The 26,033-nt window shown below is 48.7% G+C and overlaps 8 non-coding genes across 8 annotated transcripts; 4 read left to right on the forward strand and 4 right to left on the reverse strand.

The window, feature by feature from the left end:
• Positions 1–2,518: 2,518 nt before the first annotated feature.
• Trnan-guu lies at positions 2,519–2,592 on the reverse strand. Its single transcript has one exon. It is a non-coding gene; the product is annotated as a tRNA-Asn (tRNA).
• Positions 2,593–3,184: 592 nt separating this feature from the next.
• Positions 3,185–3,256, forward strand: Trnaq-cug. Its single transcript has one exon. It is a non-coding gene; the product is annotated as a tRNA-Gln (tRNA).
• A 1,976-nt stretch (positions 3,257–5,232) lies between these two features.
• Trnae-uuc lies at positions 5,233–5,304 on the forward strand. Its single transcript has one exon. It is a non-coding gene; the product is annotated as a tRNA-Glu (tRNA).
• Positions 5,305–6,632: 1,328 nt separating this feature from the next.
• On the reverse strand, positions 6,633–6,704 carry Trnae-cuc. Its single transcript has one exon. It is a non-coding gene; the product is annotated as a tRNA-Glu (tRNA).
• Positions 6,705–10,031: 3,327 nt separating this feature from the next.
• Trnae-cuc lies at positions 10,032–10,103 on the reverse strand. Its single transcript has one exon. It is a non-coding gene; the product is annotated as a tRNA-Glu (tRNA).
• Positions 10,104–12,793: 2,690 nt separating this feature from the next.
• Positions 12,794–12,867, reverse strand: Trnan-guu. The gene has a single exon. It is a non-coding gene; the product is annotated as a tRNA-Asn (tRNA).
• Positions 12,868–15,571: 2,704 nt separating this feature from the next.
• Trnaq-cug lies at positions 15,572–15,643 on the forward strand. The gene has a single exon. It is a non-coding gene; the product is annotated as a tRNA-Gln (tRNA).
• A 9,837-nt stretch (positions 15,644–25,480) lies between these two features.
• On the forward strand, positions 25,481–25,551 carry Trnag-ccc. Its single transcript has one exon. It is a non-coding gene; the product is annotated as a tRNA-Gly (tRNA).
• The last annotated feature ends 482 nt before the right edge of the window (positions 25,552–26,033 follow it).

Genomic DNA, 26,033 nt, shown 5'->3' on the forward strand with positions numbered 1-26,033 from the left:
AAGTTATGAGAAGATTGAATATGAGTACATAAATATCTATGATAAATTTTATTTTATTCCCTTCTCAATATTTGCATCAGTATGTGTGTGTGTGTGTGTGTGTGTGTGTGCGTGTGTGTATATATATAATCAGTGTGTCATATAGAAAGATATTATTCAATAAGTGGAAAAGGTTTATGTGTATCATGAGAGCATAAGAGTCTGGATTATCTAACATTGCTGGTCCTGCATACATAGAGTTCAAAAAGTTCACTTATATAAAAGCAGTTTCTTGTACCTAGTGTGGTATGTCAATTGTGCTGAGTTTACTTTAGCATTTGTATGTCATTCCCACGTTTCTGAAGTTCTGTTTTTCCAGTGTAACTATTTCAGCTGCATTTAACACTAACATCCATGTTGGTACAGAAATATTCCAAATTCTACCAGGTATGGTGGCACATACCTTTAATCCCACACTTGGATGGTAGATGTAGGAGGATCACTGTGAGTTCTAGGCCACACTGAGAATACATAGTGTCCTGGGCTAGACAGAATACCCTACCCTTCCCCCCCCTAAAAAAAAAAAAAAAAACAGGTTGGAGATATGGCTTAGTGGTTTAGGCTTAGCAAAACCTAAGGATCCAGGTTGGACTCTCTCCAGGTCCCACATAAACCAGATGCACATGGTGGTTCATGAGTCTGGAGCTCTTTTTCCAGTATCTGGCACATCCATTCTCACTCTCTCTCTCCTTCTGTCTGTAATAAATAAATATAAATAAATCTTTTTTTTTTTTTTAAACAAGCCAGCCCTTGGCAGGCTGAGGAGACAACACTGAGACTGCGTAGTAATTCCAGGTTAACCTGGGCTAAACAAAAGAAAGAAACAAAGAAAGAGAGAGAGAGAAAGGAAGGAAGGAAGGAAGAAAGAAAGGGAGGGAGGGAAGGAGGGAGGGAGGAAGAAAGAAAGAAAGAAAGAAAGAAAGAAAGAAAGAAAGAAAGAAAGAAAGAAAGAAGCGTTCCAGATCCTATCTTCCATAATTTTATGGTATTAAACAGGGAAACAGGATTAAACAGGATATGGTGGCCATGCCTTTAATCTAATCGGGATGCAGAGGTAGGAGAATCAAAGAGACTAGTCAGTTGGTCATTTAACTAGATTTGGATTTACGTTGCTGGCCTTGCAATACAAAATGTTAGTCCTTCATTGTGGGGGCCTTTATTTTTTAATATATTTTACATTTTAATTTATTTTTATTCATTTATTAGAGACAGAGAGGGAGAGACAGAGAGAGAGAGAGTGAGCCATGAACTCCAGATGCACGTGTCATCTTGTGAATCTGGCTTACGTGGGTCCTGGGGAATTGAACCTGGGTCCTTAACTGCTGGGTGGTCCCTCTAGCCCTGTGTGGGCCTTTAATTGTGTGGAGCTTTAATGAGTAAACGTCTTCACTTTCTCTATTACATTAACATTTGTTTGTGCATATAACCACCTGCTGCTGATGTAGTTCTCCATCTTAAAGATTTAGAGTGCATGAACCAGGTCATTATATCTTAATTTAATAATAAGCATTACTGTAGAGTGATTGTGTATAAGCATCTGCTAGATGTAGGTTTTATTTTTTTAATTAATTAATTAATTAATTTTATTTTTTTGGTTTTTCAAGGTAGAGTCTCACTCTAGGCATGCGCCACCACACCCAGCTGGGTCTTATTTTGTAACGTGATGTGTGCACGTTGCGGGTGTGTGTTTGGGGTGGGTTAGGATTAGGACGGTGAACTGTTCAGGAATTGCCTACACTGGTTGTGCAGAATCGCAGGTAACTAGCGTTGCTCTGGCATTAATCCCAGCAACCACTAGCAGGGGGTGGGGCATGCCCAGTGTAACCTGAGCAGAGATAGGTGTTTGACGACTAGCATTATATTATGAGCAGGTTCAAGTGATGATGTTCTGGCACTGTATTTTGAATAACATCAATTTATATATATATGAATTTATTAAAACATATATATTTATATAGTGGCTGGAGAAATGGCTTAGTGGTTAAGGCGCCTGCCACTCAAAGGACCCAGGTTCAACCCCCCCCTCAAGACCCACGTAAGCCAGATGCACAAGGGGGCGCACGCACCTGGAGTTCCTTAGCAGTGGCTGGAGGCCCTGGAACACTCATTCTCTCTGTCTCTTTCTCTCCCTCCCCCTGCTTTTTTCTCACTCTCTCAAATAAATAAAGAAAAAAATATTTTTAGAAAATAAATACAAGTAAATAGGCGATTTTGTTGAAGATCCCTCCAGGGGCTGGTAAAATCACAGCTACCTAAATACAATGACTCCAGTGGTACCCCTCCAGCGTGAATCCGGTGCCTATGAACATCCGGTGCCTATGAACTAAATCTCCTGCTTTAAGGTAGTTACGTCTCTGCGGTTAAATTTGTGGGACCAAGAGGATGTATTTTCTCACATTTATCACTCTTGTCACTGATAAGAATTTTTATTTCTTCCCTTGATATTATAGGGTAGGACGGTGTTAAAATCGAGACCCCTCGTCCCTGGGTGGGCTCGAACCACCAACCTTTCGGTTAACAGCCGAACGCGCTAACCGATTGCGCCACAGAGACACGACCGCCGCCTCCCTTCCCGGCGCCCCGAGGGCCGCGGCCGGAGCCCCGCGGGCGGCGGGAACCGGGGTGCCCGGGACGGGACGGGGCGGGGCGGCGTGGGGCGGAGGATGCGCGTGACCACGCCCGGCCACGGGGGTCGGGAGGGAGCAGCCAAGACCCACGCGAGCGTGTGCGCACGGGAGTTCGGATGTGCAAGCCCACGACCACGTCCTCTCGTGGCTCATTCACGCATTTCCCCGAGCCGAGGGTCTCTCCCTCTCTCCTGCGTGTCCGTGGGGTCTGGGGGTGCAGAAATGCTCGGCCACGGCCAGCTATGGTGGGTTTGTTTGTGGGGATGCCCAGGCTGACCTGGAATTCACTATATAGTCCCAGGGTGGCCTCGAACTCTCGGCAATCCTCCTGCCTCCCTAGTGCTGGGGTTAAAGAAAGGCGTGCGACACCACGTCCGGTTTATTTTCTTGTCTTTGACGAAAATTCCAGGGCTGCAAGTTAGGCACTTTGCAGAACGTTCTTGAACCGGGCTGGGATCACACAGTCTTAGGCGATACAATACCCAGTCATGGGTGCGTAATGGGCCACCTGAAGCGTAGGTTCCATGGTGTAATGGTCAGCACTCTGGACTCTGAATCCAGCGATCCGAGTTCAAGTCTCGGTGGGACCTTCCTCGGATGACCTCTTTTTTCTCTTATTATCCAAGTGGGACTTGACTTTTTGGGGTCAGGTCTGCAGAGGAATGGATCACCATCAGGCACCTGGGCCACCCAGTGTGGGATATCCCACCTGGTCCACTCTGCCTTGCCTTGAGCTCGCTGCCATCCAGGTGACCCCGGGCGGGCTGCCCGGGTTCCTGCACTCACGCCCTAGACGCCCGCTGTCCCTCGCTTGCACCCCGCAGGTCCCCACCGTGCGGAGCCGGGCTGAGGCGGGACGGGGCGGTGGGGCCGGCGCTGCTGGGGCCTGGGAGCGAGCGCCGCGGCGCAGGTTCGAGTCCGGCCGGAGCGCGGGCGCCGCCGGGAAGGCTCGCCGGGTCCCTTGGCGTGGCCCTGGTGGACGGACACCCCCGAACCCGTGCTCAGCCCCTTCGGGCCCGTCCACAAGGCCTTGGATGGACGCCGGAGCCCGAGCACGGTCAGCAGTGACCGCCGACGAGGAGGTGACCCCCAAACAGCAGCTGCTGAGGGAAAATGGCTTTTCTTGGGGAACGCCTAGGACGCGTGCAGGGGCCGCAGTGTCACTCTTGAGAACGAGGTGCAGTGAATAAAATTTGCTTTTATACGTATAGAAAGTTAATGTTAATCGTTTCTACTTTCGTTTAACATTGAGTTTCGTGTTTCCAGGCATTCCTCTTAGCTTGTCGCATTGGACCGTTTTTGTGCTTTTTGGTTTTTACTTTATATATTTGCTTGTTTGTTTGTGTAAGGAAAGTGTAAGAGAAAAGCAAAAGAGCACACCGGACTTGATCTCTACAGACAAGACTGTTTACTGAAACAGCGAGGGGCCTTGGCTTTCGCGCAGGATGAAGGCGGAAGCACTGAGCCAGGCCAGGGTGCAAGTTTATAAGGAGGATCCTAAGGAAAAAGAAGGCTGTACCAGGTGCAGAGGATAAGAAAATTGTAGTTTGAGTCCTTGTTCGGAACAGGCTTCTTCATCCAGGAATGTCCAAGGGAGGAGACTCAGATGGTCCCTGGTCCTTCAAGGCCATCTAGGCTAACGGGAGCACTTCAATCAGGGAACGTGCCAAACTTCATGAGGCTGAATGCCTGTTATTTTATTTTATTTTATTTTATTTTATTTTATTTTATTTTATTTTATTTTATTTTATTTTATTTTATTTTATTTTATTTTATTTTATTTTATTTTATTTTATTTTATTTATTGCCCTGAGCTTTTAGTTTACAGGGAAGGCCATTGATCCCCCCACTTTGTTTTTCAAGGTTGGGTCTCATGTAGTCCAGGCTCACCTGAAACGCACCCTCTAGTCTCAGGCTGGCCTCGAACTCACAGTGATCTTCCTACAAGTGTTGGGATTAAAGGTGTGCACCAACATGCCCAGCCTTTGTTATTATTATTATTATTATGTAGAAACTTAGTGTGGCCACATCCGCGTGTGGGTGACATCGATCCTTCCTCCCTGCCCCACTCCCCAGTGGGGTTGCGGGTCATGAGACGAGAGAGCAGCACCCGGTTATGGGAGGGCAAGGCCTGGGGGTCGCCCCCACCCTGCAGCTCCCACCACCTTCCCGCCCTTGCTTTGTCATCGAAGCTCGCTGTTGAAACCCAGCGTCCCTCGGCGTCCGCGCGCTGGCGGGGACCCGGGCTCCGAACCCCGGACCTTCTCTGCTGAACCCTCCCCCTTTTCCCGCGCACAGGCGCAGGGCGGATGCGCTTCGGGGAACGCCCGTGGACCTGCGGGCTGCAGGGCCGGCAAGACCGGGGCTGAGCGTCGGCGGTGCGCAGGGAGCTGCCCGGGCTGGTGACCCAGCAGCAGCCGCAGGCTTGATGCCCCTGGGCCTCTGACACGCGTGGATCAGGTGTGAGCCCGAGCTGGGGTGGGCCAGGTCGCCTGGAGAAATGGACGTCAGGGTCTAAGCTCTTCCTTTTGATGAGCCACCTGGTAAAAAAAAAGCTATCCAGGTGTCCCTGGTGGTCTAGTGGCTAGGATTCGGCGCTTTCACCGCCGCGGCCCGGGTTCGATTCCCGGTCAGGGAACGCTATTATTTTCAAACACAAAACTCAGAAGTCTTCCAGGGAGAGTTACCATTGACAAGGAGAATGCGATGGCTGGCCTAATTTATCTCCAGTGGGCCTCCTCAACAAATAACCAGTCATCTCTGCCGGCCTTCTCACCAGCCTCCAAGGTTACCCCTTTTTCCAGTTAGGGTCTCCCTCTAGTCCAGGCTGACCTGGAATTCACTATGTAGTCTCAGGGTGGCCTCGAACTCATGGTGATCCTCCTACCTCTGCCTCCAGAGTGCTGAGATTAAAGACCTACACCACAACCGGCTGACATTTCATTTTTATACATTTCATTTTTATTAGCAGAATATGACTCGGATTCGCTGGTTTTCCGTTCCACCAGGCTGCGCCAAGGGACCTGGCCAGTCAACTGCCCTGGGCTTTTTTCAGCCTTGCTGGCGGAGCTTGACGCACTCCAGCAGGGGTCTTTGGGCTCCCCCCAGCAAAGCTGTGCTGGATGAGGGGGTTCCTTACCCGTGGGTTGGCACACACTTACCCGTGGGTTGGCACACACTTAGGATGGAGAAAAGGCCAACAGAGATCATGGCTTCCTGTTGCATAGGACAGGCCCACCGGTGAGAGCCACGGCCAGCCGCTGTATTCTCTGGCTCTGCTGTTTGACTTGGAGCTATTGGTCAACTCTGATTATGGTAGCTTTTTGTTTGTTTGTTTGTTTGTTTGTTTTGGGGGGTGTTTCAAGGTAGGGTCTCACTCTAGCCCAGGCTGACCTGGAATTCACTATATAGTCTCAAAACTCACGCGATCCTCCTACCTCTGCCTCCCAAGTGATGATATTAAAAGCATGCCCATCAGTAAATATTGTAGGTTTTTTTTGATAGATAAATCTATGACTTCCTCTCTTCTACTTACAGGTCATCTCAGCAACCTTTTATTCCACGTAAATTTATTCTCTTTTACTTCTCTTTTGAACAGATTTTTAAAAATGTATCTAATGCCCTCTATCATTTATTTGATCAGAAGAAATTCCCCAACTTCGCATTTGGAATTAAACCTAGGCCTTGCCCTTGCCCATGGTTAATATCACTCAACTTGACAAGATCTAGAAGCACCTAGTCAAGCTTTTGGCCTGACTGAGTTTGTAGATTAGGTTTACTGAGAAAGGAAGCTTCACTCATTTTGAAAAGGAGCAAATGGAAATGGTGAGTCCAGGTGTAACTGGGTAAAACTGAGTTAGTAAGGTGAGCAGAGCAGTCCTCTATGCCAAATGGAAGTCTGTCCATTGTATCTTGTTTCTTCATCTTATGCATAGTATCTTTGGTAGGAGGTGTTGCAAAAACAGCTTCCCTGACCGGGAATCGAACCCGGGCCGCGGCGGTGAGAGCGCCGAATCCTAACCACTAGACCACCAGGGAGCACGTGTGTCTGGGGAGAATGTTTACATGGAGAACCAAAAGGAAGACTTAGGCTTCAAAAGAGAAAAGGGCGTGAGCGCGTGCAGGTCCCCGTGACCGTCGGCTTCTTCCCACGCCCACACCGGATCCGCGCGTGTCCGAGGCCCAGGGCGGGCGGAGTCCCGGGGCTGCCGACGGCTGGGGGAGAAGCTGGAGGGACTCGAGGTCCGATGCTCAGCCCGCGTCTTCCCCGCCCTGCAGCCCGCAGGTCCACGGTCGTTCCCGAAGCGCATCCGCCCTGCGGCTGTGCGCGGGAAAAGGCGGAGGGCTCGGCCGAGACGCTCCGGGTTCGGAGCCCGGGTCCCCGCCAGGGACGCTGGGTTCCCGGGTGCTCGGCTAGAGCTGCGCGGGGCCCGTCTGTCGTCCTGCCCTGGCTCCAGAATACACTCACTTACTCCCTTTAAGGTGAGAGCTGTTTGAGTGTTTTTCTTAACAGCTGTTGTAAATGTAATTTTACTTTGAAGGGTGAGTGAATTTGAACTCTTAGAAACAAAAATGATTGACACCAGGCACCGGGGACCTTAAAGTGTTGGAGTTCACAGGCAAGACCAGGCTGCCTATTATGAACAAGGGAAAGCTCTTAGGAGTTTTCACCTCTGGAGCAGAAGGAAGCCAGCCATACTGTGAACAAATGAAACTGCAGGATTCATTGGTTTTTCTCAGAAAAACCTTCTCTTTTCAGATGGCAGTGACCTTGGGATGTCTTAGAAGGCACCATGGAGCTAAGAAGAAGTGACAGCGAAGTTCTCAGCACTGACAGATCTCTATCACATCTTCCAAGGCTCCATGTGTATTACAGAAAAGGTGGCAGAAAAAATACGGGAATGGGACCTGAGGAGAAAAGTGACCCATCGCACTTTGGCCCAGTCCCAGCTCAAACCACAGAGGAATTGAGGAAATGAGCAAGAGTGCTGGTTTCTTGGTGAATCTGATATCAGCACAAGGGTGAAGGAGACAGACACTCAGGACACTCAACACCTACCACACCAGAGATCCAGAGGCTCCAAAGTGCCCAGCACTGAAGTAGACTTAAAATGCTCCCAGCACGGCTGGGGGAATTTTGCGGAAGAAGGGACAGAAAGATTGCTAGAGCCACCAGTTGGGAGATTATGCCTAGAGACATTGCCTCTCCCCCATAACTGACTTATGCTCCCACAATGCATGATCCACAATACCCATGGGGATGATCTGCATTCCCAACGAAGAGGGCCCCTTTGGAAAAGGGGCAGGGATGAGGGAGCAGATGGTACCAACATGTGTCGTTTACATACTAAGTATGTCCATAACTGATAAAAATAAATTTTAAAAACAAACAAACAAAAATGAAAACCGGATGTGGCACATGCCTTTAATTCCAACACTGGGGAGGCTGAGGTAGGAAGATCTCTGTGAGTTCAAGACCACCCTGAGACCACATAGTGAATTTCAGGGAAGCCTGGGCTACCAGAATGAAACCCTATCTCGGGGGGGGGGGGGGCGGTAGTAATTGCTAAACTTCCAAAATCTATCATTAGATAATACTTACCTAGAAGTACCTTCCTTGCAAAGCCAAACAATTTTTTGACATTCCAATTTTAGTAATTTTTTTTTTTTAGAGGTAGGGTTTCACTCTAGCTCAGGCTGACCTGAAATTCACTATGTAGTCTCAGGGTGGCCTTGAACACTGGGATGAAAGGCGTGTGCCACCACGCCTGGCTTTTTCAGTTTTAGTAACTTTTAAAAACTATTTTATTTATTAGAAAGAGAGAGAGAACGGGCAGGCCAGGGCCTCTAGCCACTACAAGTAAACTCTTCAGATGCATGTGCACCTGACTTACTTGGGCTCTTAGGATTCACAGGCAAGCACCTTAACCACTGTGCCATCTCTCCAGCCCCTTAGTGACCTTTTAAATGAATTAATTTAGGTATTTGGTGGCTTTTTTTTTTTTTTTTTTGAGACAAGGTAATATCACCCAGCCTGGTCTCAAACTCACCTATAGTGGGAAATGACTGTGAAGTCCAGATCCTCCTGTCTTCCTCATTCCAGGATTTTAAGCATGCTGCGCTTAGTTTTCCTTAAAGTTAATTTATTGGAATGTAAGTCCTAAAGCCAACACGTAACAATAGATTTGACTCATACTTAGAACTAACCAGAGGGTAGAGTGTTGTTTTAAAAACTAAACATTATAGGTAACACAATCTTGGCATTGGAACCTGGACAACATTTTAAAAACATGTTAGAGAAAGTTTCCACTTTCTAATATAAAAATGACAGCCAGGCTGGAGAGATGGCTTAGTGGTTAAGCGCTAAGGACCCAGGTTTGAGGCTCGATTCCCCAGGACCCATGTTAGCCAGATGCACAAGGGGGCGCACATTTGCAGCACATTCGTTCTCTATCTGCCTCTTTCTCAATCTCTCTCTCTGCCACTTTCAAATAAATTAATAAAAACGAACAAAAAGTTGTTTAAAAACGATAGCCAACTATGTAGTTGAGAACTTCAGCAAACTTTAAACTATTTTCTTTCCTAGTGAGTCCCCCCCACCCTATACCCACACATACTTTTCTCTGTATTTCCCAAGCTGGGCTGGAACTCCCTATATAGCACAGACCTGCCTTGAGCTCAAGCCCTTCCTCCTGCCTCAGCCTCTGAACTACCGGGATTTCACGTATTTCTCATCACACCTTGTTTAAACTATTGTCTTAAACTTCTTCCACTCCTCTGATATTCAGTAGACTCCTGGTCAGCCATCCAGGCAATCATAATCAGATTTTTTTTTTTTTTTTTTCGAGGTAGGGTCTCGCTCTAGCCCAGGCTGACCTGGAATTCACTTATGTAGTCTCAGCATGGTCTTGAACTCACAGTGATCCTCCTACCTCTGCCTCCTGAGTGCTGGGATTAAAGGAGCGCGCCTCCACGCCCAGCAATTATGATCAGATTTTTAGAATGTATTTGATGTCCTGTGTCACGTGGACAGCAGAAATCGTCCATCTTCCCATTTGGAAATGAATCTAAGGCCTTGACCATTTTGGAGTACCTGTATGCTCTTCCCCTGAGACTTGGTGATGGTTAATATCAACTTGACAAGCTCTGGAATCTCCTAGGAGACAAAGCTTTAGGCGTGACTGTGAAGGAGTTTGTAGATTGGGTTTATTGAAATGGGAAGCTTCACTCTTTGAAAACCAACAGTTGAAAGTAGTGACTCTACTGTGGTGAGCAGGGAGTTCTGTTTGCCAAGGGGACATCTCTGTGTTGTGAACCTTGTTTCTGGACCTTGTGATAGGATCATTGAAGGATTTGCAAAACAACTTCCCTGACCGGGAATCGAACCCGGGCCGCGGCGGTGAGAGCGCCGAATCCTAACCACTAGACCACCAGGGAGCACATCTCCTCGCCCTGTAGTATCTTTACATGGAGAACCAAAAGGAAGGCTTAGGCGGAGTCCCGGGGCTCGCGATGACATGGGGAGAAGCGCGCAGAGGGACCTGCGGTCGCTGACGCTCTCGGGGCGCACTGCCGCGGCTCATCTTCCTGAAGATCTGGCTAGGAGATGGCCGAAGCCTTTTGGTCACTTAAGAGCGCTCTGAACCCCGGGCGGCGGAGCAGGCGGCTGGGAAGTGAGAGCTGCTGAGATGGAGTTGGCAGCAACCTCCTGGGCACTTCCTCCCACGGGCCGCCAAGCTCTAGCGGGGCTCCCCGGGGGCGCACGAGACATGCTCGGATGGGAAGCAGCCCCTCCCCCAGCCGACCTGTTGAAGGCGTGTGAGATCATGCGTTCTCTGATCTAATTAATAGTTTTAAAAATTATTTATTTATTTGCAAGCAGACATAGACAGACAGACAGACAGAATGGGCATGCCAGCGCCTCCAGCAGCTGCATACAAACTCACATGCCACTTGGTGCACCCGGCTCTACGTGGGTACTGGGGCATCGAACTTGGGTCTAGGCAAGCGCCTGGCCGCTAAGCCATCTATCTCTGCAGCCCTCAATTCATAATTTGATGACTTTTATCCACAGTTGATGGGAAGGTTCGGCTACTCTCTGCCTGGCCTTAGGCCAAAAGCAGTGGATCCATCCAGCTCGGTACGGAAACCTCTAGAATTTATGCCAAACTGAATTCTTCCTCCTTTGTTTTTCTTGGGTACTTTTGGAAAAAGCTAACACAAACCATGTCCCCCAGGGTGCCCGTAAGGTCCCAGTGAAACTCCTGCTTGAGGAAGCTTAACGTGGCAGCGCACTGTTGCCGGTTGCTCCAGCCAGGGCCTTATGGTGCCAACAGGGTGGGCTCTCCCTTGTGCAGCCCACGAGAAAGACACCCCCCACCCCCGCAGCATGGGGGAGGATTCGTGGAAGAAAGAGCCTTGTCCCTGGAGCTCCCCGCACTGCTTGTGGGCAGCTTAGCTGGTCAGAAAAATCCCCTGGCCACCCACGGTTGCTGCTGTTGTAACCCTGGAGGCAGAGAAAAGGTAAGTTTCGGGAGACCTTTTCTTTTCCTTTCTCAATTTTTTTTTTTTTTCGAGGTAGGGTCTCACTCTAGCCCAGGCTGACCTGGAATTCACTCTGTATTCTCAGGGTGGCCTCGAACTCATGGCAATCCTCCTACCTCTGCCTCCTGAGTGCTGGGATTAAAGGCGTGCTCCACCACGCCCGGCTCTATCTCAAATTTTATTAACATTTTCCATGATTATAAAAAATATCCCATGGTAATACCCTCCCTCCCCCCCTTTTCCCCTTTGAAATTCCATTCTCCGTCATATCTCCTCCCCATCTCAATAAGTCTCTCTTATTTTGATGTCATGATCTTTTCCTCCTCTTATGATGGTCTTGTATAGGTAGTGTCAGGCACTGTGAGGTCATGGATATCCAGGCCATTTTGTGTCTAGAGGAGCACGTTGTAAGGAGTCCTGCCCTTCCTTTGGCCCTTACATTCTTTCCACCACCTCTTCCGCATTAGACCCTGAGCCTTGGAAGGTGTGATCAAGATTTTACTCAGTACTCCAGTCACTTATTTCCAGCACTATGATACCTTCTGAGGGAGATCTTCCTGGGGCTTGGACAAACACTTGACCAGAAGAAGTTTATGGGAGAAAAAGGTTTATTTCAGGCTTCCAGATTCCAGAGGAAATCATCCTGGCAGAAGAAACTGGCCCATCTGTAACAGAGCCTCAATGCCCAATGCCAGCAAGCACCAAGAGCCAGAGGTCAAGCTGACTCTCAACACACCCGCAGGGCTGGACTAGAGATCCGCACCCAGTGACACGCCTCCTCGCGCAGGGCTGTGCCCACCAGAGACCGAGAATCCCTACTTAAGGCTACGGGTACACGTTTACCGTCATAAGTTTCATTTGCTTCTGAAGTTTTCTCCAAGAGAGGATGTTTCAATTGAGAGACAATAGATACACATTCTAAATGAAAAGGTTTGTTTTGTTTTGTTGCTTTTTGAGGTAGGATTTCACTCTAGCCCAGGCTGACCTGGAATTCATTATGTGGCCTCTGCCTCCTGAGTGCTAAAGGTGTGCACCACAGGCCCAGCAGTGTTTTTCTTAATTTTAAAATCGTTTATTTATTTATTTATTAGATACAGAGGAGAGAGGGAGAAAATGGGCTCTCCAGGGCCTCTAGCCACTGCAAATGAACTCCATACGCATGCACCACAATGTGCATCTGGCTAACATGGGACCTAGAGAATCAAACCTGGGTCCTTAGGCTTTGCAGTCAAGCGCAGCTCTCCAGCCTGTCGTTTTTTGTTTTTTGTTTTTAACCTGTGTTTAAGGACACCTATGGTGGCCGATGCCTTTAATACCAGCACTTGAGAGGCTGATGCCAGCCTGAGACTTGCAGGTCAGCCTGGGCTAGAGTTGGAAAGACAAACCAAAGGGGGGAAAAAATCACCTGTGTCTTAAGAAATTTGTGCGTCCTTCGGTTCTAAAGTTAACATAGGGTTGTGAGGTCATACATATGGTATATGAAGAGGCAGGTGATCCCAAGAGTATGTGGTTCTGCCCTTCACAAATAATTAATGTCATCTGCCTCAGCTGTGTATAGGAAGGTGTTAAAATTGTGACCCCCTCGTCCCTGGGTGGGCTTGAACCACCAACCTTTCGGTTAACAGCCGAACGCGCTAACCGATTGCGCCACAGAGACACGACCGCCGCCTCCCTTCCCGGCGCCCCGAGGGCCGCGGCCGGAGCCCGAGCGGGGAAGCTCTGCGGGGCGGCGGGAACCGGGTGCCCGGGACGGGGCGGAAGATGGAGCGTCCGCGGGCCGCGCGCGGGGAACCCGAGCCCCGGGCAGAAACCGGAATTCTCGCGGCGGGACCGTGACCGCGAGGGAGCCTCGGGGAAGACCCGAAGTCACGGCGGTCCTCCGGCCTCGGCCTCCCGAGTGCTGGGATGCAGGCGCGCGCGCCACGCCCAGCCTGCCTCCTAAAGTTTGTTTATTCATGAGAGAGAGAGGGGGGGGGGGGGAGAGAGACAGAGACAGACAGACAGACAGACAGACAGACAGACAGACAGACAGACAGACAGAGAGAGGGAATGTCTGGGCACGCCGGGGCCTCTAGGCACTGCGAACGAACTCTAGATGTTTGCTCCACCTTGTGCATCTGGCTATACGTGGGTACTGGGGAATCAAACCTGGCTCCTTTGGCTTTGCAGGATAAGCCACCTCTCCAGCACTTTTTATTTTATTTATTTATTTGAGAGAGACAGAGGGAGGGAGTGTGTGTGTGTTCTAAAGTTTTTAGCAGTAATAAAGTCTTTCTGAACCTTATCCTTTGGTTGGTGGATTTCATTCCTTGAATTCGTGGGACAAGGTTCCATAAACACCCCCAAATTATCGGTGTGTAGGTCTACAAGGAACCCAAACTTCCTGTATCAACGGTTCGGTCATATCCATTCTTTCTGTCTCACAAACTCTAAACCAGGTCTTAAGTAGCAAGAAAGGAGAGTTTTTACTCAAGTGAGTGTTTTCAGTAAAATCTGATAAATATTTTTTAAAAAATTTAACCTAGGGGCTGGAGAGATGACTTAGCAGTTAAGGTGCTTGCCTGGGAAGCCTAAGGAGCCAGGTTCGGTTCCCCAGGACCCTCTGTGAGCCAGATGCTCATGGGGTGTGTGCCGGGGCGCCATGTGTCTGGAGTTCATATGCAAGTGGCCCTGGTGCGTCCATTCTACTCATGTGCCTCTCTGCTTCCCTCTGTCATCACCTGGGAGGCTGAAGCAGGGGGATTTCAGGATGCTCCTGTTTATCAAGAGAAAGCTATCCACGTGGGGGCCCTGCCCCTTAAACTGCCTCCTAAGAACTGCCATTAGGGCAAGAGGCAAGGGCCAGTCTGGCTTCTCCGGGCAATGTGGCGTTTTAGGGTGTGGCAGCTGGGGGACTTCTAGTGGGTGTATCTAAGGGACTCAGAATCTACACCAGCGGGTTGCAGGAAGACGGTACTGGAAGAGAATATTGGGGAGAAAGAATAAAACAAGAGGACGTTCAAAGGCTGACGATCTGGGTTTGATTCCCCAATGCCCACGTTAAGCTAGATGCACAGAAGTGGTGCACATGTCTGCGCGGGAAGCCTGGCACCACCACGTTCGCTCTTTCTCTCCAAGTATTAAAAAATAAAAGCAGCTGGGCGTGGTGGCGCTCGCCTTTAATCCCAGCACTCCGGGAGGCAGAGGTAGGAGGATCGCTGTGAATTAGAGGCCACCTTGAGACTACACAGTGAATTCCAGGTCAGCCTGGGCCAGAATGAGAACCTACCTCGGAAAACCAAATATAACTAAATAAATATAAATACTTTAAAAAAAAAAAACCCAATAGGATCCAAGGGCACTGAGTAACTTGGAGCCATTTAGGGTTCCTATTTTTTCAGACTTTCAGGTCGATGATAGAACCTGGGTAAATCGAATTAGATTGTTGCAGGACCATCTGAGTGTGGAATGACTGTACACAAGAGGAGATAAAATTAAAACATCCATAGAGTACACAAGGTATATATAAAAATAAATGTAAGCCGGGCGTGGTGGCGCACGCCTTTAATTCCAGCACTCGGGAGGCAGAGGTAGGAGTATCGCCAAGAGTTCAAGGCCATCCTGAGACTACATAGTGAATTCCAGGTCAGCCTGAGCCAGAGTGAGACCCTACCTCAAAAAAAATAAATAAATAAATAAAAAATAAAAAAAAAATAAATGTATAGACCTGGTGGTGAACACCTTTAATCCCAGCATTTGAGAGGCAGAGGTAGTAGGATCTCTATGAGTTTGAGGCCACCCTGAGACTATATAGTGAATTCTAGATCAGCCCAACTAGAGCAAGACCCTATCTTGAAGAAAAAAAAAAAAAAAAAAAACAAAAAAAAAAACCACGCATTTGTATATAAGAAGAAAAACATTTCTTCAAGGGAAACTAAATGATTTAGTTGGAGAAAAAAAAAAAAAGAAGAAGAAGAAAAATATGAAATTCCCCATGTCCCGATCCTCGCGTATTGCAGACCTTCATACACTATGTGTAGATGTTGGGAAACGTCCTGGGCTGCTAGATGGCCAGGGAAAGGCTGAGTTCTGCCCTGAAATCACTGGGCATCTTTGGGGAGAAAAAAAAAAAACGAAAACAAAAACAGGCAAGAAAAACAAAATTTGCTCACAGAAATTGTAACTGGAGAGTGGAGTAGACTGGGGGAGGGGACAGTATGATGAAGCTTGCGATGGACTCTTCCCGAGTAGTGAGCCCAGGGTGAACTTGACCTCATTTCATTGGTACAGGTGAAATCACTAAGTCCGTGTTTAGGAATGTTGGATGATAAATCTTTCACTCCACACCTCTACTGGGATGCTTCAGAGGCAGTTATACTGTGGGTTCCATGGTGTAATGGTTAGCACTCTGGACTCTGAATCCAGCGATCCGAGTTCAAATCTCGGTGGGACCTTTCTGTTTACTCTGAGGAAGGCCTATTTTCTTCCACGCCTCAAGTGGGACTTGGATTCCTGCTTTCAAAGGAGAGAGGAAGGTTTTACTTCAGGGAATAAAGGTGCCTCATAGGGGCTGCTTCCAGACATGCTTTGGTGATCAGGACAGCTTGAATCGAGGTCCCCCGACTCTGTCCTCAGGTGACTCCTGGTGGGCGGGATGCACGGGCTCCTGCTGTCCCTCACCTGGACCCCACAGGTCCCCACTGTGAGGAGGTGGGTTGCAGCAGAAGGTGGCAATGGAGGTGGTGGCGGAGGTGCAGGTTCGAGCCCCGCCTCCCGCACTTGCTTCGGCCCTGGACCTCTGGGTGCCGAGTCTCTGCTTTCGCCTCTCCTGGGCATTTCCTGCTCAGAAGCACGATGCCGCTGGCGAGAGACCCGACCCGGGCACGGGCGCTGGGCATGCCCTCGGTGTCAGAGGAGCTCCTGACCACTGGAGCGAGGGACAAGGCAGGGTTCTTAGGCTTTGCAGGCAAGTGTCTTAACTGCTAAGCCTTCTCTCCACACCGCTCCTTCCTTCTCTTCCATCTTCCCCTGGGTTGTTTGCTCCCTGGCACCTGCCATAGAATGGCTGGCTTCTAGCTCTCGTGTGTCTATCTTTGCTGGTGTTTGTCTTTCAGGTGTCCTGACCTTAGTCTGATATCTTACAAAACGAATTAAGTAAAAGCATCATGAATTGTGTGTGTGAGAGAGAGACAGAGAGAGAGAGAGAGAAAGAGAGAGAGAGAGAAGGAGAGAGGGAGGAGGGAGAAACAAGTCAGCGCATGAATAGGCACTTCAGGGCCTCTAAGACACTGCAAATGAACTCCAGACACATGTGTCATTTTGCACATATGCTTTTACATTGGTACTGGGTCATTGAATTCTGTGCCTTTAACGGCCAAGCCATGTCTCCAGCCCCTTATTCCTACATTAACATTTTTAAAATATTTTATTTATTTTTAGAGAGAGAGAGGAAGAGGCAGATAGAGATAAGAGTGGCCCCTAGCCACTCCAGATGCATGGGCCACCGTGTGCATCTGGCTTTATGTGGGTACTGGGGAATGGAATCTGGGTCCTTTGGCTTTGCTTGCAAGTGTCTTAACTGGTCAGCTATCTCTCTTGGCGGTTTTTTTTTTTTTTCCCCCCTCCAGGTAGGGTAGGGTCTTCCTGTAGCCCCGGCTGACCTGGAATTCACTATATAATCTCACAGATATCCTCCTGCCTCTGCCTCCTGAGTGCTGGGATTAAAGGTGTGCCTGGTCTCTCTTCTACTTGGCTGTCATCGGTTTTTGTCCTTCTATCAAGCAGCTCTTGATGGAAGAGATCCGTGGGATCATGAAGTGTGGGGCCACTTTGTATCTGGAAGAAAGCATTGCAAAGCCCTCCTCCCCTGCTTGGAGCGAGCATTCTTTCTGCCACGTGGTCCTCGAGCCTTGGAGGGGGCAGGGGGTGGTAGTGATGTTTCACTTGTGCTGAACATCCAACTGTCACTGTCCTCAGCGCGTGCATGAATTTCACGTCTCCCTAAGTGGTCTCAAGCATCTAAAAAGAGAAGCTTCTCTAGTCTAAAGTGAGAGTAGTGTTAATAGATGGGCATAAACGTAAGTGGACATAACATATACATTTAGCTAGACAACAGTAGTGACCCCCACACACACTGCCCAGACATAAGTTTTTGGTTTTGTTTGTTTGTTTGTTTGTTTGTTTTTCCCGAGGCAGGGTCTCACTGTAGCTCAAGCTGACCTGGAATTCACTTGGGACTCTCATGCTGGCCTTGAAGTCACAGCGATCTGAGTGCTGGGATTAAAGGCGTGCTGCTCAGACATACTTTTTTTTTTTTTTTTTTTTTTTTTTAGCTAAAGAGACAGAGGGAAGGAGAATGGGTGCATCAGGGCCTCTAGCCCCTGCAAATGATCTCCAGATGCATGCACCATGTGCATCTGGTTTACATGGTGTTATGACCAGTTCTCGGCACCCCCAGTGACCACCAAGGAGAACCAAACACGTATGCAAAGGCAAGGAGCTTTATTTTGGGCTTAAGCTCGGACTCTTGACTTCATCAATGCAGTGGATCTGCACAAGAGCCCTGAGCAGCAGGGGGGCAGGTTTTTTTTTTTAATATAGGGATTTAAACAAAGAAGTAGGGGAATGGTTACATAATTGGCAGATTTAAGTAGTAACTGCACTTGTATTTTTCTGATAGGCTTAGGATGCTGGGGGGCAGAGCTGGTGGGCAGGGGGCTAGGGGACGTTCAAGCAGACTAGGTAACCTTTATTGTGATTGGCTGTGTGTGTGTTTGAGGAACTTAAGCAACTTGTCTTATGACTATAGAAATGTATGGCATAAGCAATTTGTGATCTTTTTTTCAGTAACTGTTAAATTCTTATTTAAACCTTGCTGGGAAACAGAAACTTAGGCCTACTGGAGACTCTGAGGCCTATCATGGCGTCCCTGTGGTTCCTGAGTCCTTCAATGGGACCTGGAGCATCGAACCGGCGTCCTTAGACATTACATGTGCCTTACCGGCTAAGCTCTCCCTCCAGCCCCCAGACATAGGGTTTTAATTAAGTTAATATTCTCAGTACCAGGCATGGATTCCTTCCCACGCAGGAAGTTCCATCAGAGAGCACTTGGTTTCCATCACGACACCACCATTGCACCAATTTGATTATTTGACAGGGCTGGCCAGCCATAAGGCATATGGGCCCACCGCTGGTTAATATCATCCGTGACCTCTCCCCCAGCAGGCTACATAGCTCTTTCTGGCACCTTGATAGCTAAGTCAGTAGTGAGGAGACTTCCAGCTACCCTTGATTTCTCAGTGACCTGCAGTCTTCAGCAGGAGGGTCTCATCATAGCCTGCAACGCTTTGGGGCCCTTAGGGACCTATGTAACCAACAGCTAGCTGAACAGTATCCCCCCTGCCACTGAACTTCTCTTGTGACAACCTAGGGGTTCTGGGTACAGAACTACATAATACCCAAAGGGTACTCCCACGTAGCTGAGCTCAAACTCAGTGATATTCCCCTCACTCACTCCCAAGGGCTGAAACAGCCCAAAAACAATGCTCAACACTCCCCACCTACCAAATAGTTACAACTCATAAGTAAGCGCAGTACTTGCTCCCGCTGCCACTGAAAGGCTCGCCAGATGCACCTTCAACACACACCCGCTGCATTTCAACGCTCTCCGGCCTCCTTGTCCCCACATGTCGCTGCCCCGCGTCGCAGCCCGCGACCTGCTCCAAACACCCCAAATCCGGCTGGTTTCCACCGAGGGAAGTGCCCGACCAGCAGACACCTCGCAGCTTCATCTGCACAAGGCACGCCCCCTTTATGACGCCACAAAGACCCAGGGACGCCCCACCCACAGCCCGCCCCCTGGCACCTCCCCTTGGGTGGAGCAGTAACCCTGACCCAGCCACGTGCTCTTTCTTGACCAGTGCCTGGAGGATGGTTTTTGGACACCTGTAGACATCGTGGTGTTCAATGCATAAAATAGGACTTTTAAGATTTTCGCAGACAGGAGCTGGAGGAATGGTTTAATGGTTAAGGCGTTTTCCTGCGAAGCCAAAGGACCCAGGTTCAATTCCCCAGGACCCACATTAGCCAGATGCACAAGTGGGCGCGTGCGTCTGGAGCTCATTTGCAGTGGCTGGAGGGCCTGGGGCGCCCATTCATGCTCTTTCTCTCTTTCTCTGTCAAGTAAATAAATAAAAATAATTAAAAAAAAAAAGATTGCAGACAGTGGTTGGTGCTAATCTTTCATTTCCTGACAGTGGCGCAGTGGTCTGTCATCGTGGGCTTGGGTAGGAGATGGCCTCGTAAGAAGGGAGACGTCCGATGTCGTTCATTTCTGTCAGTTCTGCTCCCCACAGATCTTCCTGGGGGAACAACCATCTCTCTCTTCTTCCCATTTAACACGATTAGCCACGGCCTTGCCTGGACCCAAGGAGGTGACCTTGCCCTCTTTTACAGTGGACAACTTTGCTTACTTCTTTCTACAGGGCATGGTGTTATGCGGCCCGGTGTCGCACAAGTAAGACCGTTGACTCACGTAATGTGAGGCAAAGCTTTATTGGGTAAAAAGGAAAGAAAAGAAAGAAAGTGGTGTATCAGCGCTGCACCCCAGAGGTCGGGATCTCAGGATGCAGCCTCGAACTGTTGGGAATGTCAGTTTTTTTTTTTTTAATTATTTTTTTTTATTTTCAAGGTAGGGTCTCACTCTAACTCAGGCTGGCCTGAAATTCACTATGTAGTCTCAGGGTGGCCTCAAACTCACAGTGATTCTCCTACTTCTGCCTCCCAAGTGCTGGGATTAAAGGCATGGGCCACCAAGCCCAGCTGAGCGTCAGCTTTTATTGGAGGAAACCACAAAATGTCCATTGCAGGCGCGGATGGAAGGTAAACCACAGAGTTACTTTAAGTTATTGTTAAACAAGGGGGGAGGGGTCATGACAGAGAAGGTCACAAGGTTTTCATCACATAGGTCACCTAGGCAGAACTGAGGCAAGAAACACTCCAAGCTATGTAATCACAAAGGTATTTAGACACAGAGAGGCGCAGGACCGTCATGGTACACTGCACAGAGGCGTCATCCTATTCCTTAGATAACAGAAAACACCTGCACTTTGCAATAAGGCCTGTGGTAACCGTTCCTGGAACTTCTCCTTTCTATCTGTCAGGAAAGTCAACTTGGGCGGTGGCCTCCATTACGTGTGCCTCAAGCAGGGTCTGCACAAGAGGATGTGTGTGTGACCAGGTCTATTTGTGTCCCTTTATGTTCCATTTTCCAGTGGCTTTTCTGGGAGGACAGCCACATTGGGGCTGATTTTTCTAGCTATCCTAAACTACTCTCTTACCCTCAAGAGAGCAGCCTGAAACAGTGGGAGAGCTACTCTTTCTTTCTTTCTTTCTTTCTTTCTTTCTTTCTTTCTTTCTTTCTTTCTTTCTTTCCTTCCCTCCTTCCTTCCTTCCTTCCTTCCTTCCTTCCTTCCTTCCTTCCTTCTTTCTTTCTTTCTTTCTTTCTTTCTTTCTTTCTTTCTTTCTTTCTTTCTTTCTTTTTGAGGTAGAATCTCCTTCTAGCCCAGGCTGACCTGGAATTCACTATGTAGTTTCAGGGAGGCCTTGAACTCATGGTGATCCTCCTGCCTCTGCCTCCCAAGGGCTGGGGTTTCAGATGTGTGCCACCACGCCCTGCTAAGAGCTACTGCTGGAGTAGAACTTCAGGATCTAGAACATAAGAAATGGCAACTTTCTCTCTTGACCATTGCCATGAGCCTGATTTTATTTTCATTTTCTTTTATTTGCCGAGGTAAGGTCTTGATCTAGCCCAGGCTGACCTGGAATTCACCATATAGACTCAGGCTGGCCTCAAATTCACAGCGATTCTCCTACCTCTGACTCTGCTGGGATTAAAGGCATGTGCCACCACCACACCTGGCTATGATCTGTCTTTAAATCTTGATCCTCACTAGATATTTTAAAGAGTTTCTCTACTTTCAAGGGGAAAAAAATATATACGAATTCAATCAAATAATGCTTAAAACAATATTTACATCTGTAAGGACTTCTCACTCTATGTTGTTTAGCTTTCAAAAAACAGATGGATAATTATGTTGTAGATCTACATAAGCTTCACTGGTGCTCTTTTGTGTTACTAAGTGTTACATCTCAGGGAAGAAATAAAATTCAATATAAAAAAAAAAAGTCTCGTGGGCACTTCACGTTTCTGGATGCTAGAAGCTTGTGCAGAGATAAGGAAACTGCACCAGCAAAATATAAAAACAAAACAAAACAAAAAATCTTGGCATGGTGGCATACGTGGAGCGAAACCCTACTTGAAAACCAAAAATAAAATTAATTAATTAATTTAATTAAATTTTATAAAAGCAGGACCTCTCAGGAGGCCGAGGTAAGAGGATCACTGAGAGTTCGAGGCCTCTCTGAGACTACATAGTGAATTACAGGACAGCCAGAGCTACAGGGAGACCCTACCTTGAAAAAACAAAAACAATAAACAGGCTGAGCATGGTGGTGCATGTCTTTAATCTCAGCACTTGGGAGGCAGAGATAGGAGGATCATGATCGCCATGAGTTCAAGGCCACCCTAAGACTACATAGTACATTGTAGGTCAGACTGGGCTAGAGTGAAACTCTACCTCAGAATCCAAAAAACAAACAAACAAACAAAAAGCCCGGAAAACAAACATTAAAACAAAACAAAACTGAACCAGCTCTCTCGAAAGAAAGCAGCCTGCTGACCTTTGACCCTGGGGGAGCTAGATGCCTGGAGATCGCTTTCTTCCGTCACCTCGTCGCACCCCCTCCTTCTGCTGGCATGACTCTATCCCCTAAGGCTAAAAAAGGCCCCTGCCAGGTGCCCCCAGTGGTTCTCAAGTTCCCAGGGTCACTCTACTGGGATCTGAGAGGTTCCTCTGAGACTGATAAAGGGTGCTCATGCCTCGGACATGTCTGCTTTTTCCTTTCAAATTCGCTCCCAAAACTTTTTCCTTACGAATTATGTTATGTCTTCGGGGTTGGAGAAATGGCTTAGCAGTTATGGCGTTCGCCTGCAAAGCCTAGCGGCCTGGCTTCAATTCCCCAGTACCCAAGTAAAGCCAGATGTACAAAGTGGTGCATGCAGAGGAGGGAGGATCGCCTTGAGTTGAAGGCCAGCCTGAGAATACATAGTGAATTCCAGGTCAGCCTCCGCTAGAGTGAAACCCTACCTTGGAAAAACAACACACACACACACACACACACACACACACACACACACACACAGAAAACAAACAAACAAACCATTCTTTCCTGGGGACTCTGTCAGTTTCTGCCTGCCCAGCGATGCCCTCCTCCTTTCACTATAGGACAGAGACTATGTTTTCTGCTACACAGATACACATGCTCCCATCCGAATGGGAGGCACCCTGAAATTACTCTGGTCGCTCTGTGGAAACTCCACAGGAACCTGCAGGGAGGCCACCCTGGTTTCATTTCTTAACACTAAAGAAAACAGAGCCTTCCACTACCTCAACCCACGGCCTCTGTCTCCCCTGCTTTATCAGTTTTTCTTTTACTTCCAGAGCCACCCCCTGGGATGAGATCGAATCCACGCCCCGGCTACAGTTCCACTGAACACACACACACCTCAACACCTGCTCCTTCCTGTAACATTCTTGCATTCTTTTTTTTTTTGTCATTTTTATTTCTTTATTCGAGAGTGACAGAGGGAGAGGGAGAGAAAAAGACAGACTGAGAGGGAATGGGCACGCCAGGGCTTCCAGCCACTGCAAACGAACTCCAGACACATGCGCCCCCTTGTGCATCTGGCTAACGTGGGTCCTAGGGAATTGAGCCTCGAACCAGGGTCTTTTCGGCTTCACAGTGAAGCGCTTAACCGCTAAGCCATCTCTCCAGCCCCATTCTTGCATTCTTTTTTTTTTTTAAATTTTTTTATAAAAATTTATTTATTTGAGAGCGACAGACACAGAGAGAAAGACAGATAGAGGGAGAGAGAGAGAATGGGCGTGCCAGGGCTTCCAGCCTCTGCAAACGAACTCCAGACGCGTGCGCCCTCTTGTGCATCTGGCTAACGTGGGACCTGGGGAACCGAGCCTCAAACCGGGGTCCTTAGGCTTCACAGGCAAGCGCTTAACCGCTAAGCCATCTCTCCAGCCCCATTCCTGCATTCTTGCGCTGGTTTTCTAAGTTTGCAATGTTTGAACCAGAATGTCTCCTTTTTTTCTTTTTTTTCGAGGTAAGGTTTCAGCCTAGTCCAGGCTGACCTGGAATTCACTGTGTAGCCTCAGGGTGGCCTCGAACTCACAGCGATCCTCTTACCTCTGCCTCCCAAGTTCGGGGATTGAAGGCGTGAGCCACCATGCCTGGCTTCCATTTTTGGATTCTGCCATTTCACAGCTGAAACTCCCTGTTTGCCAAGGATGACACAGGCCACCCACACTCATGATCGCGTCTATGGAATGGTTCAAGCCCCCAGGTAAGGTGGCCTGTCCTGCAACCAAAGAATTCTGATGAGCCCACCCTGCCGTGAGTACCTCCTCGTCTGTCAGGGCAGCTGCTCCTGAGGACACGCCTGCTCATGGTCCTTCCTCCAGCTCTCCTGGAATAAAGCCTGCCTCCACTTGTGAGCCGAGTCTTCCTTGCTTTTTTCCCAACAGTGTTTAGCCTCTTCCCCCGTCTCTTCTTGCCTTTAGTGAGTTAGTTAGCCCTGTGTCAGAGGCTGACATCTACTCTCACATCAGGAGCGTGAGTCCGCGCGATGTGTTGAATGATCTTCTGCATGAACTGGATGGGCAGATGGATTAGAATATGGCCCGTGCTCATAAGAATGGGAACCAAAAATGGTTACTAAGGAACCACAGCAGGTGGGAAAGCCAGAAAGCCCAGGATGAGTTCTAGAATCACAGGGAATTGTGTTGAGCACATTTTGCAAGATTTTAAAGACACTCCTGATCTTAAAAGGCAGAGGATGGCTCAGAATAGGAGGTGTTTCCATGGAGATGTTAAGTGATGCGGGACAATGACCATGTTTGCCAAGGGCACAAAATGTGCCACTTGTCTGGCAAGCAACCATAAGGTAATGTTTCCAGAAGCTGCATCTGTAATATTAGGACTCGAGGGACTGATTTTAGCATTTGTGAAGAGTGACCATGTTACAGGCGTAGAGCCAAAATCATCTTGGGTTATTTTAGCTTTTTAAAAACAGCCTCTAATCTCAGCACTCGGGAGGCAGAGGTAGGAGGAGCGCTGTGAGTTCGAGGCCACCCTGAGACTACATAGTGAATTCCAGGTCAGCCTGGGCCAGAGTGAGACCCTACCTCGAAAAACCAAAAAAAAAAAAACCAAAAAAACAAAACCAGCCAACGTATTCCTCTGTATGTCACTTAACATCTCCATAGTAAGTGTTCTTCTAAACATCTTCCTTCTTCTACTAGGTTTATACATAAAAGCTTAATTCCACCAAGGTACAAAGGTAATTTTTTTTTTTAAGGTATTTTGCTTATTTATTTATCTGAGAAAGGGCAGGCCAGGGCCATCAGCTCCTGTCGACAAACGCCAGATTCATGCTCCACCTTGCTCACGTAAAAAGCAGAAATTTGAACTTGCATCCTTTGGATGTACAGGTAGGTGCCTTAGCACACCAAGCCATCTCTCCAGCCTGAAGAACTCTTTTGTATGGCTAGAAACTCACCTTTACTTAGTCATCGTCTGTCTTTCAATTTCATAAGTATCCTGAAAAATCTTCCCTTCAAAATCCAACACATCCAGTTCCACGCGCTCTGGGGGTGGGGGGTCTCAGTTTGGGGAACTTCCGTTTTTTTCAGCGAGAAAGCAGGCAGAGAACAGCTCCTCCCGTGGGAATGGGGGGGCCCCTGGGCGGGGTGACCGCTGACGTCTCCCCGGGAGTCAGGCTTGTTTCCATCCACCAGTGGGTGCTGCTCCCCTCGCAGCCGCCACCCCACCGCCCCGTGGACCCCGCGAGGAAACCTGGCGGTTTTATGTCACCAACGTCCTCCATCTGCCCCGAGGCCAGCGGAGACTCGGGGCACCGGGACCCTCCGGGGCGCGAGCCCAGCACGCCGCCTGCCTCAGCTCCGAGGGCCGCTGACCTGGAATTCACTCTGTAGTCTCAGGCTAGCCTTGAACTCAGTGATCTTCCTACCTCTGCCTCCCCAGTGCTGGGATTAAAGCCCTGCGCCTCCACCCCGGCCCCTAGGTGGTTTTAAGATCAGCTGTTCCTATGAAATTGCCCCAAACAAGAGTGCAATGTGCCTAGACCCGAGAAGAGGAGAGCATTGGTGGTTCAGTGGTAGAATTCTCGCCTCCCACGCGGGAGACCCGGGTTCGATTCCCGGCCAATGCAGATGCTTTTCTCGCCCTACATCCATCCCAACTACTCAGAGGTGGGAGGACCCTCGCTGAGGTTTTGCTGATCTGGCTGGCCTCAAAGCCTTTTTCCTCTGGCAGAACCGTGCAATCCAGGCGCCTCTGTTCATGACTCATTTTCTGGGCCTTAGACAGACCATTGGCCCAACTATCAGAGAGGAAATTGACAAATAGAGAGCCTGTGGTCCCCAGACAGTGGGACAGCTTCCAGGCCGGGGCCCAGGGAAAGGGGAAGCTTGTGGGGAGGAAGCCTGTGATGTATGCAGATGAGGAGACCACCCAAGTCTCTCCGTGGTCTTGGCAAAATGAAGGACGGATCTCAGTGGAAAACAGTAATCAGGGGAGCGAGGGAGAGAGGGAGGGAGGGAGGGAGAGAACGAGAACAGGCACTCCAGGGTCTCTAGCCTCTGTAAAGGAACTCCAGATGGATGGGCCACCATGTGCATCTGGCTCACATGG

Source organism: Jaculus jaculus, chromosome 19 (genome assembly GCF_020740685.1).
Source record: "Jaculus jaculus isolate mJacJac1 chromosome 19, mJacJac1.mat.Y.cur, whole genome shotgun sequence".
Taxonomy (NCBI): domain Eukaryota; kingdom Metazoa; phylum Chordata; class Mammalia; order Rodentia; family Dipodidae; genus Jaculus; species Jaculus jaculus.